We start from the raw sequence: 19996 nt of genomic DNA on the forward strand, positions 1-19996 counted from the left end.
AAAACCTGGAGAACCAGGTCCTACTTTAGGAGCCGTTCAGGGCATGCGTCATTACCCGCGCACGCAGGCGCAGTAACTTCCTCGGTAACTGGTACTGCCCATTTCCAATATGGGAAGTGTTTGCTCAGGCTTCCCTAATTTATCACCTTTCCTTTGGGCCCCCGCCCTCCTGTTCCTGTGGGGGAAGCCTCGCGAGATCGCCCTTGGCAGTACCCGGCGGCGCCATCTTTGTACCTGGCGAGCGACGGCGCCCGACGGAAGCCCTGAAGCCAGAGCCTGCTTGCCAAGCTCTCGCTCAGACCGGATCTAGGAAATACAAGGCGGGCCTCGGTGGGAGGGACGCACTGAGGGAGGAGGGAGGAAAGGGGGCGGCGGCGGCGGCGGCTCACACCGGATCCCGGCCCCGCACGGCGCGCACCCTGGGGGTTCGGGCGGGGAAGCGGCGCCGGCCCGGACCCCCCGCGGGAGCAGGCAACGGGCGTGAGGGCGAGGCGGCGGCGGCGGCGACCAGAGAGCAGCAGCCGCTTGGTGAGTGTCCGCGGGGAGGCCCGGCACCTGCCGGAGCTGGGACGTCGGAGGCGCCCCCGGGATCGTCCCAGTGACCCTGTGCCTGAGACGGTGGGCGTGTGCGCAACTGCTGGTGTCCCGGGGACTCAGCTTGGCCCGGGACTGCGGCTGACAGCGGGAACTGCGGGGCTGCGGGAGGTTTGCGCAGGGCCTGGCGCGTCCGCGCCCGCCCCAGACGCCCTGAGAGGCCGAGGGGAGAGGGAGTGGCTGGGGTGGGGTGTCGACTTTATTGGCCTTGGTCCCCCCAACGGAGGGGAAGATGCCCTTCCTCTCCGGACCCTAGGCATTGCGGAGAGTGAGCCTCTGTGGACCGGCTTTAAGCCCCCAGGAAGGTGTTTGAGGATGAGGACTAGCAGCACCAGCGTAGGGGCCGTTGAGGGTGTTGAGAGATGTGAAGGTTAGTAGCAGTGTAGTAAGAATTGTTGGAGAGGAGGTTTACAGATGACTGTTGGTAGGTGTTGAGTAAGGAGAAAATATTGCTTTCCTTTAAAGATCACACAAGCAGTCCTCTGAGGTCCAACATCAGATTAGTTATTCCCAGTTGGAGTTCTGTAGCTTACTACCGTGTGCCAGTTCATAAAGTGCGTAAAAGCAGGATTTGAAGGGTGAGGGACAGGTGAGGCATAAAGTAAGCTGCATTAAAAAAATCCGAAGTTTGTTAATGTGTTAAAATTAACACTGTTAATGTGTTAAAATGTAAAGCCTTCTGTTTCTACTGAAATGTAACTTACTTGAATTATTTAAGAAAACTTGCCACCTTTGGTCCAGACCGGGCTTGTCAGTTCGGTGTGTTTCTTCAGTGACGTTTGTCAATCAGGCAGTCATTTTGGCCTACAGTATATTTACTTCTGGTTTCTAAAAGAACAAGAATGAATGAGAAAAGGGAACGGTTTGGCAAACTGAGCTTTCTTTGCGCACTTTTTCATTTTGAAAGGATAAGAAAATTTACTTTTTTCTTTGCTTTAGCAATGATTTGCAGTAGTATACAAGAACACGTGGAAGAAGAAAGAAAGGGTTTTTTGAGATGAGAGTTTAATTTTGCACAGTGTTAAATTATAAAGGGCCTCATCACCCATGGCAAATTTTGTGATGGTATGTTTTTATGAACACCGGAAGAATACAGGCATATACATATACATGCTTTTTAGTCAGTGTGTGATATGAATCTTTACAACCTTAGGGACAGCCCCCGCCCCCATTTGCTTACAACTGGCTTAATCAAGGGAAAGTTAGACTTCAGTGAAGGTAAATATTAAATATGTGATTTTCATCTTCACATCTGAAAGAACATAATCTGCATTCAATCACCCTGAATTTTCTTCCATATGTTTATTTGATGGAGTCTTCTCTTCAGTTATAGATACCGCATTGTGTACAGTTTGTTGGAGCAAACAGAGCTAACGGCGATTATATTCAGGCACTGGAGATCCTCACAGCCACCCCGTGCTAAAAAGATAATGTTATCCCGATTGCACAGAACAATACTAACCTCGAATATTCTTTGGTGACTTCCCTGAGGAGATTATATGGCCCTTAAATTGCAGAGCTAGAACTCAAACCCATGTAGGTCTGATTCTAGAGCGTGTGTTCTTTCACCGTACTCTGCATAAGTTTTTGTGCTGACTGATACAAACTTTATGAAAATGGAAATTTGTGTTACAAAGAAACCTTTCAGTTCTGTTGGTAATCTTGAAAGCTTTCAGTGTCCTTGGCTCCAGATAATCTCAAGGTTTTTTTTTTTTCTTTTCGGATGTGTCCATTTTCTAGCCAGAGGTAATATTTGAGTTAGAAGTCTGCTAATCTGTAAAGATTCCTAATAGCTGGTAGTGACCTATCTGAAATTCAGATATTTTCAGCAACTTTGCCTCTTGCGTCAGCATGCCCAAGATACTTCAAAGAACAAATATTTTGTTTATTCTGGTCCTGAATAGTATTTCAAATTACATTATTAAAATGGCAGCTATCTATAGGGATTTGAATTTGCTTTATCAGAGCTTGGAGGTACGCATACACACCCCAGCCTTCTCCAGCAAGTGGAGTACTTGACAGCTGACCCTGTTTTTCTTCTCTTTAATAATTTGATACAAAGGTTTTGGACCCTATTCATGATTTGCAGAAAAGATGGCAGCTCTTCTGGGATCCACCATAATCTGCTATGGGGCAAGAGAATGAAAGACCTTAACAGGTTCCCAGGCAGTATCTGAGGTGTTGGTGAAACAGCGTGAACATCTTGCCAGTGGTCACTTTTATCTGCCACTGTCTCTGCTGTTGCATTTCTTATGTGCTGCAGAGCCTGCCATCCTGGCCCTTATCTCTGCTCAAGAGAAGGGCTCCACATCTGAGTAGAGTTGAAGTGGAAGAACAGCCACAGAAATCATAAAAAAAGAGAAAAAGATACCAAATATCTGGTACTCATCCTCCACCAAGTCATTTGGTCAGGTTTAGCTGCCTAGTTAATTGTCTCTGGCTGAAAGTTCTAGAAAAGTTATGAAATTTGGGATTTGCTACTTCATCTTTTAAGAAGTACATTGTTCAGGGGCCTTCAGTTAAGTAGTCCTGTCTTCATGGAAACAGAAAAAGAAGTCTTGTGTTCCTCAGCACACATCAGCATGTGTGTGTATTATGTGGCTTTACAGACTGTTTTAAATAATCCCTTGGCATCTTGATGGGCAATCTTTGATCTGAATAAGTTTTTAAATATAGTTATACTCCCAAGAAAGAGTTAAATAAAATATACTTCCTTACTTGTAAAAGTAATTACTCATGGTATTTGGGCTGTTTATTAGGGCGAAAAAAATCAACAAATGATAATGTAACTGAATGCTTACCAAGTAAACAAAGCCTTTCTGAAATGATTTATATTGCCACTGTATAAAGATAAAACACTGGGAAATTGCCTCATATCTACTTATAAGTTTATTTTCATACCTTCTATATAGTAACCTCAAATGATTACCATGGCCACAAATATTTATTTCTCTAAAAGTGAAATGGACCTGATGAAATATTTGGAACTATCAAACTGAATTAATCCTAAATAAGAACATTTATTATAGTTTAATTCATGGACAGTTCTATTTGTCCTCTAACATCCTGCTTCCCTCCCTGCTTCAAATTTCTCTACTTTCCATCCTCTCCTTCTGATGCTGTTCCTGCCATTTACCTGGCACCCTTAGTTTTCCGTTGACATTGAAGTCTTTGATAGGGTGGATACTAACAAGGAAGGCACCAAAACTCCTCCAAGTCCCTTCTCCACATTCCCGTGCTCTAGGAGGTCAAGAGGGATGTGGATAAGACCTCTTAACCCACCCTGTTCTTTCTTGAAAAGGAGAACGAGAATAGCCAGAGTGAGGGAGGCACTGTCAAGACCCTCCAATGGTTTCTCCTCCTCTTCCCTCTCCTTAAGCATCAAGGAGGAAAGTTGGTAAAAGCCCACGTGCCGCAGGAACAGGCACTGTACACTCATCCTCTTCAGCAGCCCACCATCTTCGCACTGTTTCCTCACTCCTTTCAGCTGCCATCCCCCCCTCCATCCTTCTTTCCCAGTTGGTCTTGCCTTCCTCATCCCTGGATCTCCTCCCACCCCAGCTCTGCCTTTTTGCCCTCCTTCATAGTGGAAGCCGAAGTCTGTGGTCCTAGAGAACCTCCGACTTCCAGTTATGGAAGGGAAGATTTCCTTTTTCTACCTCCAGGGCTAAATGGGTCAGGAGTAGTTGCTGTTATCCTCAGTTGGAATGCTAAATTGATTTTCCTGTAGAAACATTGCCTGCACGGGTTCTGTGTTTTGTTATACTTCTGTAACCTTTTGGACATTTAGGCTTTTGTGAGCCGGCTTGGAAACCTAGCATATTGATCACTGTCTCCTGGAAAGGCAAAATCTGAGTTTCAAATAGATGATTTTAAAAATCAGCTTGTGCTCCAGAAATTGTTGAGGGTTGCCTGCTTTTTGTTAATTATTCACTGAAATGGTAGGTATTAATAGTACACCTTTAGCTGTCCGGAATTAGATTTATGTGGATCAGATGACTCTTCTGGGAGATAAACTGATAGGCTTTTTAGATTGTCAATGAAGAATTTCCAAATTTAGGCACATGTTTTGAAATAAAATTTAAGTTAGTCCCTCTCAGCCTAATATTGTCATTAAAGCAGGCATATCTTGAAGTTTTGTTGAAAGAGCATAGTTTTGGTTTTTCATAAAAGGAATATCTCGTTCCCACCGTGAATTACTGCTGATTTGAAACTTTTCAAAAGTATTGGATCTCTTGCAGTTATTTTACCCCGTTTATTTAGTGAGTAAATAACATGGGACAGTGTGTTTGTTTTACTTCAAGATTTTAAAATAAAGAGTGTGTTGAGGTTACATACTGTTACCACTGTTTGTGATGTTCAATTAAGTGAGGGATTTGAAGGTGATAAAAACAAAACTAAGTACATTTTAAATTTGTTTTCCATAATGTGTTCAGTCTTATCTTGGTTGAAGGAAATACTCCTAATTAAAGGCAAGATGGGTTTTTTTTTTTTAGTTTCCAAACCACTCTTTCGTTTGAAAAATGACTTTCAGTAAGCATGCTCTGTTCATTTTAAGACATTTTAAGAGTTTACCAAGTTATTTAATTACACACAGAGTGCGGAGGTTAAAAATATGATCTCTAGCGGTAAAATGCTCAGATGTTCAGATCTGACACTAACTAGCTCTGTGTGCGTGGGCAAATTACTTCATCTCTGACCTGTTCCCCCATTTTTGAAGTGGGGATAATGTGGTATCTACCTCATATAAGGATTAAATGAGCCAGAGGATGTATCATATTTAAAACATGCCTAGCAATGGTGAATATTCAAAAAGAGTTAGTTCTTATTATTACATTGTCATCATCATTACTACTATTACTGTTATTACTTTAGCTACTTTCTAAGATGATATGCCTTCTTTTCTGCGGTGTGGGCATGAAAGATGTATTTGTTTACCTGGTAGCAATTTTTTAATGCAGAGTTTATTTGAGAGGTTCAGGGAGAGAGCAGTATGTTAACTGCTGGATACATCCACAACTGGCCATAGTGCAGGAAATTCATAGAATATTAAGCTTATTTTTTTCAGTAACACCATTCCTTTTTTTAGGTATAAAGAACTATGCCTTTTTGATGTTTGAGCAAAACTAGATTATTTGAGTGATTGCAATGTCTTTATTAAAATTCAGTTATCTTGGTATCTACAGGCTAGAGTCTGTGTAGGGGGAGCCTCAATTTCTAAATGATCCATTGGTAAGACTTTTTTTAAGCAGCACCATTTTCCCACAGAAAAATGTCATGTAATAGTGTTCATATTCCCAAGCCAGCCCAACATATATGAATTTGAATACTGATAGTATTATAAAAACTAACTTTTATGTGTAACAGTGTCTCAGCAGGAACATGCACTGAGTACATCAAGTACTGAAAGATTATGACCACAATCTTGCAGATATGGCAGTAGGGCTATCTTCCTTTGCAGTTCTAGCAAGGACCGTCAAGCCTCGGGAAGAGAACTCTTTCCTCTGGTAGAGGCCGAGGGTAAGTAGTGGAGACTGGTCTCTAGAAGGCAGTAGCTTTTTTCTGGCTTGGCTCCTCAAAAGGCTGTATAGTATAGTGGTTAAACGCATGGACTGTCCACTCAGAGTGCTTATCTTCAAATCTCTGTTCCATTACTTACAGAACTTCCCATCTGTAAAATGTAGGTAAAAGTAGTGCCTCCCTTATGGGGTTCTTAAGAGGATTAAATGTGTTAATACGTGTGTGGCACTTAAAATAGCACCTGACCCATAAGTGAGTGCATAAGAAATGTTATGTATTTTTTAAGTATTAAGCTTTACTGGTCTAGGATTTCTAGAATACCTTTGTCTGCTTGGCTGTCCACTGCCCACATCTTCTGCACTAAACAGGATTCTTCTCTTTCCTTTCCACTTTGGAATGGTTTCAGACTTTTCATTCCTGCCTGAAGTATTTCTTAAGGAGTTTTGGGGGATTTATTTTATTTTTTAATGTTGGAGAAATAGCATTTAAAGAGTCCCTTCTGAGAACCCACTCTGTTTCCCCATTTAGGCCTTGTGTTGATGGAGACCATTATTTTAAGAAAGATATTGACTGCGGGCATTTAACTGAGTCAGAATTGAGTTACAAATTTCTCAACTTTTAGTAGTTTTTGCTAAGTCATTTCTTTTTAAATAAGCTTTTTATTTTGCAATAATTTTAGACTTACAATGAAGTTGCAAAGATTATACAGAATTCCCATATACCCAAGTATATATAACCCTGGTACATTTGTCTAAACTAAGACATTAACATTGGTTCATTATTGTTAGCGAAACTGTAGATTTTACTCGATTTTACCAGAATCTCACTAATGTCCTTTTTCTGTTCCAGAATACCATGTTGCACTTAGTTGTTAAGTCATTTTTAATTATTTGTATTTATATCATGGAGACCGCCAGTTCTTTAGTGAATAGATTTCTGTGGCTATAAAACCATTCTCTGTTTTAGTTTGAAGTTTTCTGCACATACTCGAGGGCTAGGTGTTTCCTCTAGGGATGGCAAGTCCAGGGATTTATCTTGGCACTGAACTTTATAGGTTGAAATAAAAGGAGAGAGTCCTATTATAGTGGAAAGAACACGATGGTGATGGAGTTTAGGCTAAAGCATTTTTATAATTTAAAACTGTGTTTTCATGGGACTAAATGAGTTCGTTTATGCACTATTCACTTTTGATGGATTTGATTTCAAAATGACGAGTCATTCTTCCTATTAAAAGTGTTAAGCATACTTCTTGGATATAGAAGCTAATTGAAATGAATTGGAGAATTTAATTTTTTAGTACTCATCATAGTTATGATTGACTTAATAAATTAATATTAAGTTAGTATAATTAAATTTCAGTAATTTAGAACATTTGTTTATATGCACTTTTAGAAAATCCTTGGTTTCAATTTGTGGTAACAATAGAGTCTTACCATATGTAATAGGTGCCATTGTTACTCTAACTTTTCGCACATGCCTTCAGTCTGATGTCAAAGTCATCATTTAATGTAAACAGCAAGTTATCTGTTAGGCTGCACATCATGAACTTTACTTTTAGAAAGTCTTATCTTTTATGCCACAGAAATAGCATTTGGCTATTAGTCATGGATGGCAAAGAAATTAATTTTGAGTTGTTTGGATAAAAATGTTTCAGTTGACTATAGTGTGTATTGAGGGACACTGCCAGTAAACAAACTCTTGGTAGGTGGAAATCCCCTAGAAGTTACAGAAAATTGGGAGGAGGTTAACTTAATTAAATAACTTGAATTGTTTAGACGTATTCAGAGTTTCTTATGACCTTGAACAAATCACCCAACTTCAAAGGACCTTGGTTTCTTCATTTGTAAAATTAGGGAGTTTGACTAGATGTGTAAATCTAGTTGTTAGTTAACTTCTAAGATGTAAAAACCCTCTTGTTTAACAAAAACCTGCAAGATCAAGTTGCTTATCTGAAATCTTTATGAATCAGCACGAGTCACTAAGTCTAGATATAAGTCAGTTTATCAGTTGGGTTCAAATAGTTTCAGACCAATATTACTGTAAGTTTGAGAGTCACTAGTTGGTTTAACACCTCTTATATATTTTTGGTAATTAGTATATTGCTTTTTAAAATTTTATTATCTGATTTTTGTGCTTTACCCTGAAGCAATGAACTTCAAACATTTTTGTTCTCATATTCCCTAAACAATTGTGAAAAATGTACTCCTTTACACTTAAAAAAAACCCCAAATAACCTTTTACTGAAGTTTAATATGCAGAAAGTACACAGAAAGTATGGTAGTGAACAACTCAGTGAATTTTCACCAACTGAGCACACTTGTGTACTAGCACCCAGATCAAGAAATTCTTACCAACTTACCCCCCTCCTGCCCCACCTCCGCATATTTTCCTAACTTTTAACACCACAGGTTAGTTTTGCCTACTTTTATACTTTATCTAAATGGACTCTTTTGTCTCTGACTTCTTTTATGCAACATTGTGAATTTGAGATGTATTTATATTGTATGTAGTTGTAGACTGTTCATTCTCATTACTGTATACCATTCCACTGTATGAATAGATCATTATATATCATTGTTGATGGATATGTAGGTAGATCTCAGTTTGTGGAGAATGTCTTTGTGACCCTGGAGTAGGCAAAGATTTCTTCAACAGGACTTTTCAAGAGTAATTATTTCTTTTACAGTTTAGATTGGATAAGGAATGGGAGAACTGGTTTATTGAAATATGAGCAGTTAAATTTTTTTTTTAATGTTAATGTATAGTTAAAAATACTCTCTAAATCTCAGGGAGAATGTTAGTATTTTTAACTAAATCTTCCAGGTAACAGGTTTGTGCTTTCATGACTATTTTGGGAGGAATTCCTTCAAAAATGTGTCATGTACTTCCTTGTCTTTTTGACTTGCCGATTTGTAGGAGTTTTTTTACTATATGCTGGAAATGAGCCCTTGCTGGTTGTAAATATCTTCTCCCACTGTGTGGCATGCTTTTTCTATTTCATGGTATTCTCATAAGATTACTTCAAGGTATTCTCTCATCTTCTAGAAGCTTTATTGTTTTGGCTTTCACATGTAGATCTAGCATATACCTGAAATTGATTTTGGTATATTGTGTGAGGTAGGGGATAATACTGTTTTTTCTTATATGGATAGCTAATTGTCCCAGCACACTATTTCCCTGCTATTTTCAGGAATCAAATGTCCATATATCTGTGGTTCTGTTTCTGTGCTCTCTGTTCTGTTCCTTTGGTCTGTTTGTCTCTACTTGTACTGATGCCACATTGTCTTGTTTATTATAGTTTTATCATAAAACTTGATATCTAGTAGAACAAGTTCTTCCACATTGTCCTTCGAAAGCATCTTCGCTATTCTTGACCCTTCGCACATTTCTTTGATTTTAGTGTCATCTTGTCATTTTCCACACACACCCACAAAACCTGTTGCTACTCTGATTGGAGCTGCATGGAATCTAGAGAGCAATTTGAGAAGAATTGACATCTTTATCATTTTCTGATTCATGAACATGATACACTACTCCATTTATTTAGGTCTTTAATTTCTTTCAGTAATGATTGTGATTTTCTCCAGAAGATTGTTCACAACTTTTGAGAGTTTTATTTGTAGATATTTGATATTTTTGATATCATAAATGTTTATAGCCATTATTTTGTTTATATCTTTATAGTGACCTTGTATCTAAGTTTTGCTAAACTTTTAGTTATGTATCTTCAGAGTATGTATTCGATCTTTTACTATGTATTCAGTCTTATCTGCAAATAAAGTCTTGTTTCTTCCTTTCGAAATGTTATACTTTTGTTTCTTATCTTACTGTACTGGCTAGTATTTCGATTATAATGTTGAAGAGAAGTAGTAATAGTGGCGCTATTGTCTTGTTTCCTTTCTTGAAAGGAAAACTTTGAACATTTCTCCATTAAATATGATGTTTAGTTTAATTTTTTTCTAGCTATCATCAGATTAAGGAAGTTTCATTCTGTCCTTAGTTTGTTAGGAGCTTACATCATGAATAGATACTGGATTTTATCAAATGTTTTTCCTACTGTTAATATAACCATAGGATATTCCTCAAGTCACATTATATTGATTGATTTCCTAATGCTAAATAAACTGCATTCCAGAAATAAACCCAGCTTGGTCAACATCACATTTTCCTCTAATTTTACTTTGGAATTTTAGATCTTTGTTCATGAGTGGGGTTGGCCTGAAATTTTGTTTTTCTTGTGCTGTCCTTGTCAGACTTTAGTAGCCTTGTAAAATGAGCTAAGGAAGATACCTGCTTTTTGATTCTCTGGAAGAGTTTAGGTTAAATTTGGTTTTATTTTTTCTTTAAATGCATGACAGAATTTAGCAGTGAAGCCATTTAGGCCTAGAATTTTCTTTGTGGGAAAGCTTTTAATTACAGATGCAGTTTTAAAAATACTAACAGTATTCTTCAAGTGTTTCTATTTTGTTAATCTCTGCCTTTATATTCATTATATTTTATATACCTTTTTAGGAATTATTTTGCTCTTTTTCTAACTTCTTGAGATGGGTAGGTAGGTGTTTATACCCTTGTTTCCTTCCTGACATACATATTTAAAGCTATACATTTCATTTTCAAGTATTGCTTTACCTGCATCCCATCATTTTTGAGATGTAATATTTTAATTATTTGACAATATTTTTAAATTCTCACTGTAATTTCTTTTTTGATCCATGGGTTTTTTAAAAGTATATTTCTTAATTTCCAGTAATATGAGAATTTTCTGTGTATTTTTTGTATTTTGTTTCTGGCTTTAACACATTTTCCTTAGAGAATTTTCTTTGAGTGATTTCAATCTTTTAAAATGCCCTGGGACTTACTTTATGGTTCAGCTTGTGGTCAGTTTTTGCAAATATGTAAGCACTTGAAAAGTATATATTCTGCAGTTATTGGATATAGCATTCTATATATGCCCATTGATCAAGTTTGGTAATCATATTGTATCTCTGTCCCTACTAACTTTTTTGTCTTCTTATTCTTTTAACTACTGAGAGAGATATCCTGTCTTTTTTTTTTTTTTTTTTTGAGCTGGAGTCTTGCCCTGTTGCCCAGGCTGGAGTGTGCAGTGGTGCAATCTCAGCTCACTGCAACCTTTGCCTCCTGGATTCAAGCAATTCTCCTGCCTCAGCCTCCCACATAGCTGGGACTACAGGCACGCACCACCACTCCTGGCTAGTTTTTGTAATTTTTGTATTTTTAGTAGAGACGGGGTTTAACCATGTTAACTAGACTGGTCTCGAACTCCTGACCTCAAGTGATTCACCTGCCTTGGCCTCCCAAAGTGCTGGGATTACAGGCGTGAGCCACCACGCCCAGCCAAGAGATATCTTAAAATTTACCCCTGAGATACTAATGCATGTCTAATTCTCTGAGAAGTTTTGTCAACTTTTGCTTTATATATAATTTGAGTCCATGTTATCAAGTGCATACAGATTTAGTTCTTTATATTGTTCTGGTGAATTAAGCATTTCATCACTATGAAGGGACTCTTTTTAACTCTAGTGATCCTTTTTCTTTGATTCTGTTTTGTCTGAAACGAATACGGCAACACCATCTTTAATATAGCAATACCATCTTTATTTTAGCTAATGTTTGCATGATATATGTTTATCCTTTTAACCTTTCTGTATTCTCATGTTTTAGATGGGTCTCTTGAAAGCAACATATATTTGTAGATTTATTTTTTACCCCAATCTGATAATCGTTCTTTTTTGAAACATTTGATTCATTTATACTTAATATAATTATTGACATTTTGGGGTTAAGTACAATATCACATTTTTATTCTACTAACTCTGTATTTATTTTTCCCCCTGTATTTTTCTTTTATTTGACTGAGTATTTTTATATCATTTTTCCTTTATTACTTCAGATATCACTTATTCATTTGTATTCTTTTTGTGATTACCCTAGCATTTATAGCATGTATTCTTCACTTATCAAAGTCTAGTGTTAACTGATACTTCTACCTTCCTCCTAGTTGAAGCAAGAATATTAAAGCACCTTAGTTCCATTTACCTACCTTGTAACATACATATTGTTGTCCTGTAATTTAGTTTTCTGTATGTATTTTAAACCTTACAAGACATTATTATTTTATACAGTCAATATTCCTTTAGATTTCACATGCTTATTTGAACTTCATGGGTCTTCATTCCTTTCTCTATCTGTGACCTTCCATCCTGAGGCAGTTTTCTTTTGCTTCATTCGTAGTGAGGGTTTGCTGGAGATGAACTCTGTTTTTATTTGTCTGAGCCTGTATTTTAATTTTTTTCTTGAAGGATATTTTCTCCTATACTAGGTTGGCAGTTGTTTTCTTCATGCTCCTTGGAGATACACAGTCTTTTAGCTGCCATTTTTGTTGTTGAAAACTAAGCTGTCAATCTAACAGTTGCTTCTTTGAAAGTAATCTCCCCACCCCTGCCCCCGCTGCCCCTCCATCAGGATGCTTTAAAACTTTCCTTTGTCTGGTGGGAATTCATTAAGATTGTTACACATGTGGTTTGACAGGTTTCATCATTTTTGGAACATTTATTCAAATATTGCCTCTGCCCCATTCTGTCTCTTTTCCTTCTGAGATTCTGATTAACTCTTGGATATTAGACCTTTCTCACTGTATCTTCCAGGTTTCTTACCCTCTCTTCATTCTGAGCGTTTTATTTTCCCCGACCTATCTTTTGGTTCACTGTCTCAACGGTGTCTATTGGCTGTTAGACCTGTTTATTGAATTCTTAATTTCGGTTTTTGCATTTCTCAGTAATAAAATTATTCTTTGCTTCTTTTAAAAATCTGCTGTGTAGCCCGGGCAACATGGCAAAACCCTATGTCTACAAAAAAAAAAAAAACAAAAATGAGCTGGGCATGCTGGTGCATGCCTGTAGTCTCAGCCACTCAGGAGACTGAGGTGGGAAGATCACCTGAGCCCCAGAGGTCAAGGCTGCAGTGAACTGTGATCACGCCACCACATTCCAGCCTGGGTGACAGAGTGAGACCTGGTCTCAAAAACACCCAAATTCTGCTGTGTCACATTTTATGATTTCTGGGTCATTGCTGAGGTTTTTAAGTTTGGCTTTCATCTCCTTGAACATAGAAAGCATTAATTTAAAATCCATGTCTGATAATTCCAATACTTGGAGTCCTTCTGAATCTGTTGTGGTCATCTTCTCTTGTTTCCTCGTGTACCTGATTGTCTTTAATTGCATGCTGGGCATTGTATTTGAAAAATTATTTGAAAAATCATTTGAGACCAAGGATGATAGTTTTTCAGAAAGGAGTATATGTGTGTGTGTACATCTGCTTAAGGGAATCCAGAAAATCCAGAGTTGCTTAATCAAATCTCAGCTTTGGAGACCTTCCTGGGCCAACCAGATGACTCAAGGCCACACTGCATTCAGTGTATGAACTGATTTATTGTGGTTCACCCTTATTTCTAAGGTGTAGCCCCTTCAGGGTCCCAGCCCGAAAGTGGGTGAAGAGGATTTTCCCTTTTGTCCTTCTGTTTTAGCTCTTTGACACTTTTAAGAAAGCCATTTCTTATATTTTAACCAACCCTATTACTTGCCTTCAGATAGGGAGGTGTTTTGTTGGCTCTTTATGGGCAGGATTTTCTTAGAAGTGGCAGAGACTATCATTTTCTCTAAGACTTCAGACTCAGCCCTAGTTCTGTTTAAGCTTTGTTTTATATAGCTGTACTCACTTGTATAATTATATACATTTTTAAATTGAAAGGTTACATTGTATGTGCGTAAATATAAGTAAATTGTTTACTAAACACTCAACAATATTTTAAGTTTCTTCAACCTTGGTCAGTTGCTAGACCTTGACAATGGACAGGTTTATTTAAATTTCAGCTATGTCTGGAATGGCTCAAAATATGAAATCCCTCTTAATTGCTATTGAAATTAGCATGCATAATACCAACTAAAGTTTTTTTCCTGTCATGGAAGAGAATACTTTTCTAGTTACACTTTTGCAGTCACAACTTCTGTCTTAGCATACCTGTATGTTGGTATAATATGTATCTGCCTTGTGAAATAGGAAAAAAAAAAAAGGCAATTCTGCTGAGATTCTTAGATTTCTGCCATATGAGAACCCTCAAACAACCTAATCAATGAACATTGTGTTTTACTAACTTTTTTCCTTCTATGTAAATTAATAACCCACAGCAGCCTTGTGAGGTAAGTATGTGATAGTTAGGTGTGATATTAAGCAAAGGATTAGGAAACAGGGCCCAAGAGGTTAAGTAACTTGTCTGTAGTCCCACACCTGGTGAATGGCATAGGTTCTTTGTCTGTTACTATTACAACATTGTGTTTCAGCTATAATGGCCAGGTAACTCTTGCCTGCAGATGTTCACTGACTTCCCAGTTTTATCATGTTATGCTTTCTTCTTTCTGTAAGTCATATAATATCCTGACCCCATGACTCATGTCCTGAAGATTGAGACAATTAGGAGATTACTCCTTCATATCTCATCCTCACCGCCTCCCACCCCATTTCTAGAACATGGTACCACCAGCTCTGAAATTTACCAACCTCTCTGCCCTGTTAGAAAGCTTGCTGTGTCACTAGTCCTTTCTCATCCCTACACATACAGTCCCTTTATCTCTTTTTAGACATGCCTCAATTTTTCCAGTTCTAAAAGAGATGCGTCTTTGCTTTCCAGTTCATTTGCCGTCTTTCTTGGCACTCAAGGCTTCCTTTGTTGCTTCTCCGGTCACTCTTGATGAAATCCTAGCCAGTCGTGTTTGCCTTATCCTTCTGAATCTTAAGAAGGGCAAAAAGCCTATCTGCCTTGTACTTCTTTCCCAGCAATAGAGTCAGTGCTTCTATACTTCTAGTGGTGATTCTGCTTCTGAATCCCCCTCATATCTCATTTTCAAATCATTGTTTTCAGCATCCAGCAACATCCTTGCTACTCACTTATAATGATAGCCTTGAACAATTATCTTACGTTAGGCCTGTGAATGTCAAATACCCTTGTTCGTTTGTAGGTACTTGACATTTGAACGTTTTATTTGAACATTTCTAAATGTACACAAATGAAAAGTCCAATGAACCTCTGATGCTACAGTTATGTACGTTTTACCATACTAGTTTCATCTCCTTACTCCTCTTTTTTCCAAGAATTTAAGACATAGCCAAGACATAATTTCACTCCTCAATAATTTAATATATCTAAAACAACACATTTTCTTATGTAGCTACAATGTTATTATCTTATACAGCACACCTAATAAGAATTCTTAATAGCATATACAATACAGTTGACCCATGAACAAAGCCAAAATTAGGAGTGCTGACTGCCTGCAGAGTCAAAAATCCACCTGCACTTTTGTTGTTGTTGTTGTTGTTGTTGTTTTGAGATAGGGTCTCACTTTGTCCCCCAGGCTGGAGTGCAGTGGCATGATCATGGCTCACTGCAGCCTCAATCCCCTGGGCTCAAGTGATCCTTCCACCTCAGCCTCCTGAATAGCTGGGACCATGAGCATGCACCACCACACCTGACTACTTTTTTTATTGTTTTGTGGAGATACGGTCTCCTCATGTTGCCCAGGCCAGTCTTGAACTCCTGGGATCAAGGGATCCTCCCGCCTTGCCTTCCCAAAGTGCTAGGATTACCGGCGTGAGCTTCTTTTGACTCCCCCAAAACTTAACTACTACTAGCCTAGTGTTGAACAGAAGCCTTATCAGTAATATAAACAATTAACACATGTTTTGTATGTTACATATATTATTGTATTCTTATAATAAAGTAAGCTAGAGAAAAGAAAATGTTAAAAATCATAGAAAAATATATTTCCTACTCATTAAGTGGAAGTAGATCATCATAAAGGTCTTCATTGTTGTCATTTTTATGTTGAAGAGGCTGAGGAGGTGGAAGAAAAGGAGGGGTTGGTCTTGCTGTCTCAGGCATGGCAGAGGCAGAAAAAGGGGAGGAGGTGGAAGGAGAGACAGGCACACTTGATGTAACTTTTTTTTATTGAAAAAAATCCACATATAAGTAGACCCACATCTTCAAACCTGTGCCGTTCAAGGGCCACCTGTACTTAGCCCATCCTTAAATTTCCCTAATTGTCTAAAAAAAATTCTTTTTTTATAGTTGGTTTCTTTGCAACAGGATCTACTCATTGTATTTGGTTATGCTCCTTAAGTCTCTTAATTCTCTTATAATTTATAACAATCCTGTCTGCTTTTTTTCATCCTCAGACTATCCCATTCTGGTGAAGCATTGTTTAACTTGTTTCTTTATCCTCTTATTTCATATGGACTGGAAATTAGATCTATGTACTTAATTAGGTTCAGAATATATTTTCTTGGAGGGGTGGGCAAGAGTGCTTGTGGTCACTTCATATTACATTACACCTGGAGGCATATATTGTCTGGTCATTTCACCTTAAGTGTTGTGAAGGTTCATCAGAGGGTTCCAGTGGTGACAGCTTGATCCCTTTGTGAAGCCCAACCTTTTACCTAATGCTTTTACCATCCATTGATTACCAGTGCATGAATTTAGTTATGTAATTAAAGGTTGCAAAATTGTGATTGTTCAATTTGGTCACTTCTGCTATTATTAGCTGAAATATTTATATATGGACAAACTGTTTTCTCATTCACAAGAGCTATTTGATTAACCTGAAATATGTAATCATTTATTGAGTTGTTAAATGTATAACTCTATTATTTTACTAAGGCTTATGAAAACTTGATAACTTGAAGAAGTTAAAGCTATTCCTGAATGTTAGATTAGTGATTTTTGTGGGTTGGGTCATGGGGAAGGCCTTCTAATCCTGAGTGAACAGTTCTAATCCTGTTGAGAAGAGGTAAGGTAACAGGGAAAAACAAACAAACAACAACACAGAAGAAAAGATTGTATACTCTGGTCATTGTTGTGGGCTTGCAGTGCGAGTGTGGTGCTTACTTGGGGTGTGGGAATTTTAAAAAGTTCCTTTACTTTACCAGAGACTAAATCAGACTCACCACGGAGTCCTTTAAATTTTAAAGACCTATGGCCCTAAAAGGGTCTCAGCACAGTTTTGCAATCAAATTCATTTAATTTTAATGACTAGTACATCTTGGGAAGCTGCAGGGACTCCTGATGGTTTTCCAGGGATGCAGCTAAAGCTCTTCTTGCTAGCTTTCTCTGAAGCTAAAATCTCAGGAAAGCTTTGTTCATCCCCTCTGCTGTTGTAAAGCTCTGCCTTAGGCACTCGAGGTGATGAGAGAGGAGCAGGGTGGCTCAGACAGTCAGGAAAACTATCTCTTAGTGTCAATTAAACATAAATTTCATTCACTGAAATTTCATGTAGTAAAATGGCTGCCTGCTTTTTCATGACCTTTTATTCATACACTATATCACTTGCTCACACTGTTGTATTTAAAGCTTTCACAGTTTGAATCTTACCTCATTAGCCTTTTATATTTTAGGATACTGTCTTCAGCCTTTTCTTCAAGTTTCTAACCGTGAATTGTGTTGTGTCAAACTGGATGAATTATCTTAGTTGAATTTTTACCAGTTGAAAATTGGAGGTAAGGAGTATATTTCTTTTTTGAAATTGAATCTATATTACTGTTAACATGTTTACACCCTCCCCTCCATTTATATTCCGTGTCCTTTGTGTATTTAAGAGCAAGGATGACAAAAGATGTCCAAGTGATTTCATGTGCTTAGATTTAGGCCCTAAGTCAAGACCCTAAGAGCAGCAGCTGCTACTGCTACTACTAGTGCTAGTACTACTACTACTGCTAGTGGGAGTTACAAATTCTTTGGACAATTCATTTGCTATTAGAAACCTCACCAGAAAATAGAAGGGTAATTTAGCAGTTTATTTTGAATAAAAGGGGCTAATCCTACTCAGGTGCCAGATCCTCAGCATTAGAGCTGGTGGAAATTGAAAGATCTGCCCCAAGAAATAACTAGATGTGTGTGGGATATACAAATCTTCCAACTTCCTAGTTTTTGTAATCTTTCTTATTCTCAAATTTATGTTGAAAAACTGAATTAAGCAGATGGTAAATACAGTATTATGAACAAATAAGGGTATAATTTTGTTAGTGGTATTGTAACCATAATTCTTGCTTTGAACCATTGGTAGATCTGTATCAGGAAAGACTACATAACAGTATCAGTTGTGATTTCTAGACAGGTTGTCTTTCTACCTTATGAAAATGTTCCCACTTTTTTTAACATCTGTTTCCTAGTATAATAACACACATGGGTATGTGCTGTGAATTAAGTACTTAGGCAAGATGTTGTGACACCTATTTAATAATCTTGGCTTTTAACAAGTTTTAAAATCCCTCCAGCCTTTAGTTATCTTCTTGTGTGAAGTGTTTGTATTTGGGTTGAGTTCAGGGTTTCTCGGATTTGGCACTATTGGCATCTTGGGCTGGATAATTTTCTGTTGTCAGGGGCTGTCCTGTGCAGTGTGGGATGTTTAGCAGCATCTCTGGACTCTGCCTGTCAGATGTCAATAGCACCTTTCCTCAGTATGACAACCAAAAATATCTTCAGACGTTGCCAAATGTCCCTTGCAGAGCAAAGTCACCCCTGGTTGGGAACTACTGGGTTAGATGATGTGAAGTTTCTTCCAGCTTTATAATTCTATAGTTTTTATTTTAAACAAAAAAACCTATTTTTTGTAATCAAGCTTAAATGTCATCTCTTCCCTGAAGCTTTCCTCAGCTCTCCTTCTCTTTGTTCTACCTTCATTGTTTCTTTTTCTGACTACTAATTATGGAACTCACTCCACTCTATTATAACTGCCAGTGTGTTTCTCTCACTACGAGGACATGGGTCTTCAGTATCGCCAAGCTTAGATTGTATTAAATGAATGGGCAATGCATTAGAAATTGTTTAGTTAATGATTATAAATGGCATTTCTGTTAATCTTTCAAACTCTTCCACTAGGAAATTCCCATAGTTGTGATCTTGGATTTCAGGGTTAATGAGACTGATTATTCATTTAAAAAAAAATCTTTTAAATATATTATAAGGCAGGAGCCTCCTATATGTATGTGAGGATGCTACATGAACACATCTAGGCTGCACTTGAGAGAAATCACACAGAAATTCATAACGTGAAGAGTTAAGTCATTTCAACTTTCATATCTAGAGGGTTTCTCCAGTACCTCTACTTTGCTTCTTAATCAGAAAGCTTCCATCTATTCAGAAAAAGGTAACAAGGAAAGTAGTAATATTTTTCCTTATATAACCTAAAATATATCACCATATTTGAAGTCACTATTTCTCAAACCCACAGTAAGAAATACATTTTAATCGTGATCTAGTACATATGCACATACCTGATACAAGTTTTTTGAATTAGTATTTGCCATTACTGTGTGTGAAACACTTCGATATTTTCTGTTCTTTTTCTTTTCCCCTGATAGTCATCACCTAGTACATTTGTTATACAATTCATTAATAGGTCAGAACCCACCATTTAAAAAACACTGTTCTAAGTAATCTCTTTAAGTAATAAAATGTGCAGATGATCTGCCTCTGGCATATGTCACCAATAGGTTATTCTGTCTTTCTTTTAAAATAACGTCATTTAGGAATTGATGCAACCAAGACCTTAAAACACCTTAACCAGAGCATATTATATTTCCAGTTATTTTCAAGGCCTATATTTTCTCATTTATATTGAATATTTAGTGTGTATAAGGCACTGTAGCCAAAAGAGCATGTTTGGTTCTTGTTCTCAAGATTTATAGTGAAAAATCCTAGAGGAGACTAAAAAGTTAATATACTCAATGTTGAAAGTGATAATCCACACACAGTGACTTTTATAGGCATTTACGAAAGGGAGAAAACTTTATAGGCATGTAGGAAGGGGTTAAC

General features: G+C 37.7%; 1 protein-coding gene across 11 annotated transcripts in view; it reads left to right on the forward strand.

The window, feature by feature from the left end:
* The first annotated feature begins 361 nt into the window (after positions 1-361).
* TAB3 (TGF-beta activated kinase 1 (MAP3K7) binding protein 3) overlaps positions 362-19996 on the forward strand; it is a 61873-nt gene continuing 42238 nt past the window's right edge. For 8 of the 11 annotated variants that reach the window (XR_005236387.2, XR_005236386.2, XR_497005.3 and 5 more), the window contains exons 1-2: positions 362-528; positions 17578-17679. The gene's annotated coding sequence lies outside the window, so the exon portion shown is untranslated. Of the gene's footprint in view, positions 529-5961; positions 6115-17577; positions 17680-19996 lie in introns of all 11 variants that reach the window. The other 3 variants (XM_037986440.2, XM_037986441.2, XM_037986442.2) reach the window with 3 other exon arrangements.

Source organism: Chlorocebus sabaeus, chromosome X (genome assembly GCF_047675955.1).
Source record: "Chlorocebus sabaeus isolate Y175 chromosome X, mChlSab1.0.hap1, whole genome shotgun sequence".
Lineage (NCBI taxonomy): Eukaryota > Metazoa > Chordata > Mammalia > Primates > Cercopithecidae > Chlorocebus > Chlorocebus sabaeus.